General features: G+C 40.6%; 1 non-coding gene across 1 annotated transcript; it reads left to right on the top strand.

The window, feature by feature from the left end:
• Positions 1-2,190: 2,190 nt before the first annotated feature.
• Positions 2,191-2,296, top strand: LOC114041786. Its single transcript, XR_003568943.1, has one exon. It is a non-coding gene; the product is annotated as a U6 spliceosomal RNA (small nuclear RNA).
• Positions 2,297-3,376: the final 1,080 nt, after the last annotated feature.

A 3,376-nucleotide genomic window follows, 5' to 3' on the forward strand; every position in this document is an offset into this window, starting at 1 on the left:
GTTTGCCACTGTTTCTTCATCTGTAAAATGAGCTGGAGAAGGAAATAGCAGACCACTCCAGTATCTCTGCCAACAAAACCCCAAGTGGGGTCATGCAGAGTTGGATACGACTGAAAAATGACTGAAAAACAGCATTTGCGTAGCACTCTGGTATTTGTAAAAGCACTTTGCACATCTTATTTCATTTGAATGTAAGAATTTTGTGAAGTAGGCTGTTTTTATCCCCACTTTACTGATGAAAAAACTGACGCTGAGAGAAGATAAGAGCTTTGCCCAAAATCACATAGCTAGTAAGAACTAAAGCAGTATTGGAACTCAGATCTTCCTGACTTCAGGTCCAGCACTCTACCCATAGCACTACCTAGATGTAGTTCAAGCCTCTCTCATCTCTAACTGGGTTTCAGTCAAATGTAGGCCCAGTCCATAAGGCTTTAAATGGTGATACTGAGCACCGTATATAGGCCAGAGTCAGAACCTCGTGTTGTTCTTTCCTCAAGACTCAGAAGTGACTTTCAGGAGCCTCCTCTCTGGCGCCTCCCGTGGTTCTGAGCTTTTTTGTCCATTTGGAAGAGCAGGAAAGATGGACACAGGATTGTTCCTTCTAGGGACCAACACTGGGCTACAATCTTAGACAAGACATCTGGATCTTAATGGATGGCACAAGAGGCTAGAGGCTAATCTGTCACAGACTGGGGTCCTTGAAGCAAAAGTGTCAAGAGTGACTCAAAGGCAAAATATTAACAAACAATCAGAGTGGATAACCAAGAGGGAAGCAAGTAACCTGACAAGCACTCTCTCCCACTGACTATGGGTAAGTCATCTAATCTCTTCAGGCCTTGGTTTTCTCCTTTTAAAAATGGGTTTACAATGATCCTTGCCTTTCCTGCCTCAGGGCTATCATTGCATTTCTAATGAACATTTCCTACCAATTTTGGCTCAGCTGTCCACTTTTGCATCTTCTCTGCCTTCCCTACATGATAAGCCTCTAGAATCTAGGCAAGTGGCACTTGGGATAGTTGATGGAGTAAAGAGTTGGTGTGTAGGAAAACATAGGTTGGAATCTAGCCTTTGATGTTTATTAACCAGTGATCCTGGGCAAGTCTCTCACTTTGTCCAATTAATTAAACCTTAATTTTTGTATCTATATAAGATGAAGACAACAATAAAATCTACTTCACAAAGTTGTTCAATAAATTAATCTGCCAGCCCACAAACATTTATTTTTCCCCAATGAAGTTTATTTTGTTAAATATTACCCAATTATGTGTAACATTTTTTTAAACACTTCATTTTTAAAAATTTTGAGTTCCAAATTTTCTCCCTCCTACCTACCCCTTTCCCCTCCTTAAGAAGATAAGCAATCTGATATCGATTATACACAACAAGCATTATTAAGTGGCCATTATGTGCCAAGGGGTGGGGATGCAAAGACAATGAATGAAATACTTCCTACTATCAAGGAGTTTACAGTCTAGCTGAGGGAGTCAATATATGCATGTATGTATGCATCTACATGTGTATATGTACATAAACATGAGTTGAGCCTTAAAAGAAATCAAAGGTCATAAGAGACAGGGATGAGGAGGGAATGCATTCCAGGGATGGGTGTCAGTCAGTGCAAAGATATAGAGGAAGGAGACAGAGGGCTATGTTTGAACGATACTAGGTAGCCCAGTTTGTCTGCACTGGCTAGTTTGTGGATGGGAGTAATATATAATAAAGCTTGAAAAAGTGCGTTGGGGCTAGGTTGGGAGAATCAAATGAGATGTGGCATGTAAAATCCCTAGTAAGACTTAAAGCATTATATAAATGTCAATATTATTACTCTTCATCTATAATATTCCAGTATTGCACACATCCAGCAATAACATAATCTGCATTGGTGGTAAGGCATTCCTTTCAACAAAGGAGTATGAGCTGTCTGAGCTCCTGAAAGTCCTGCCTGATGCTCTGGCAGTCTTGGGGCTGCCTTGGGAATGTTGTGCCATCTTCTCCCTCTCTTCTCCTCACTACTTTTTTCTGCTCAGTGCTAAACTTACCAATTCCAGCTCTAAATCCAGTGATCTTGGATTCCCTTTGTTATTCTTCTTCCGGCAACCTCCACCCCCAATTCAGGGATGCTGGGAATTAAGTAGACTTAGGATGCTGTTCAGCAAGATGCATAAGGCATAATTTGTTTGTTTAGTTCCTCATGGCTACTCATCTGTAAACAATCCAAAATGGAATGATGCAATAAGGATTGGCATGGTCTCTGCACAAGGATGACATGCAAAACCATGAAGCTTTCCATATAAAAACAGAGAAGCCAGTCACACAGTCAATAAACATTTATCAAGTGTTTGCTATGTGCCGGGCATAGGAAGTGAATCCTTGAGGACTAACCATAGGAAGTTCAATTTTGAACCCACATACAACTTCATATTTATCTCAATTAAATTTTGAGTTATTAGAATCTTCCCAGTGTTCAACCTGTACAATTCTTTGTGTCTATGAATAGTACAAGATAACCAGACAATCCATATAGAAAGGCACTCTCCCAATATCTATCTATGTCCATTTCCAATACTCTCAGCTTCCAACAGACACATCTGGTTCCTTTGTTGGACAGTTCCCAGAGAAGGCCACCCTGGACAGTTCCTTTCTCCTCTGCTCGTCAACATTTCCCTCCCAGCCTGACCTTGCTCTTTCTCCTTTCCCTTGAACTCCTTCATAGCTTAACCACCAAGTCTCCTTCGAAATCTCTCCACCTATTTCAAGGCCTGGGGAGAGAACAAGGGGGAAAAATATCTAAGCTTTTGGACCAGATTTTTGAGAGTCATCCTCCAAGCTGGTTAGTGAGAATATTTTCTACCTTCATCAGCCTGGTCATGACCAGTGTTATTTATTGTCAGATAAATATATATCCAAATAAAACAGAAAATGAACAAATAAACATGGTGACAGAGCTGTAAAAATCCTGCCCGCTCATTCACTTGAAGAAAAGCTTGTGCGACTAATTAACCCGGGCAGGCCTCCGTAGTGTTTAGAAACAAGCTCAGAATTAATATCACCCCTCTCAGCCAGTGGTGCCAGCCTTTAAATCTTTATCAGGCAGGAACAAGGGAGAGACAGACAGGGAAAGAGACAGTTATAGAGATAGAGAGAGGCAGAGACAGAGAAAGACAGAGAGACATAAATGTAAATATGTCTATATCTATATCCATTTAGGGAGATGACAATGTTTCTTTCTGAGAGTGAGAGGCAGAGGGCAAAATATAGAACTAGTCTTCCTGAACAAGCCCATTCTGTATCTGCAGCATTGAAATCAGAATGTCACAGACACTGAATTGTAAGGGGCTTTTGAGAGGTAATCTAGTTGTTCTTTTTTTTTTTTTTT

The sequence above is a fragment of the Vombatus ursinus genome, unplaced genomic scaffold, assembly GCF_900497805.2.
Source record: "Vombatus ursinus unplaced genomic scaffold, bare-nosed wombat genome assembly UNPS02014179.1, whole genome shotgun sequence".
Lineage (NCBI taxonomy): Eukaryota > Metazoa > Chordata > Mammalia > Diprotodontia > Vombatidae > Vombatus > Vombatus ursinus.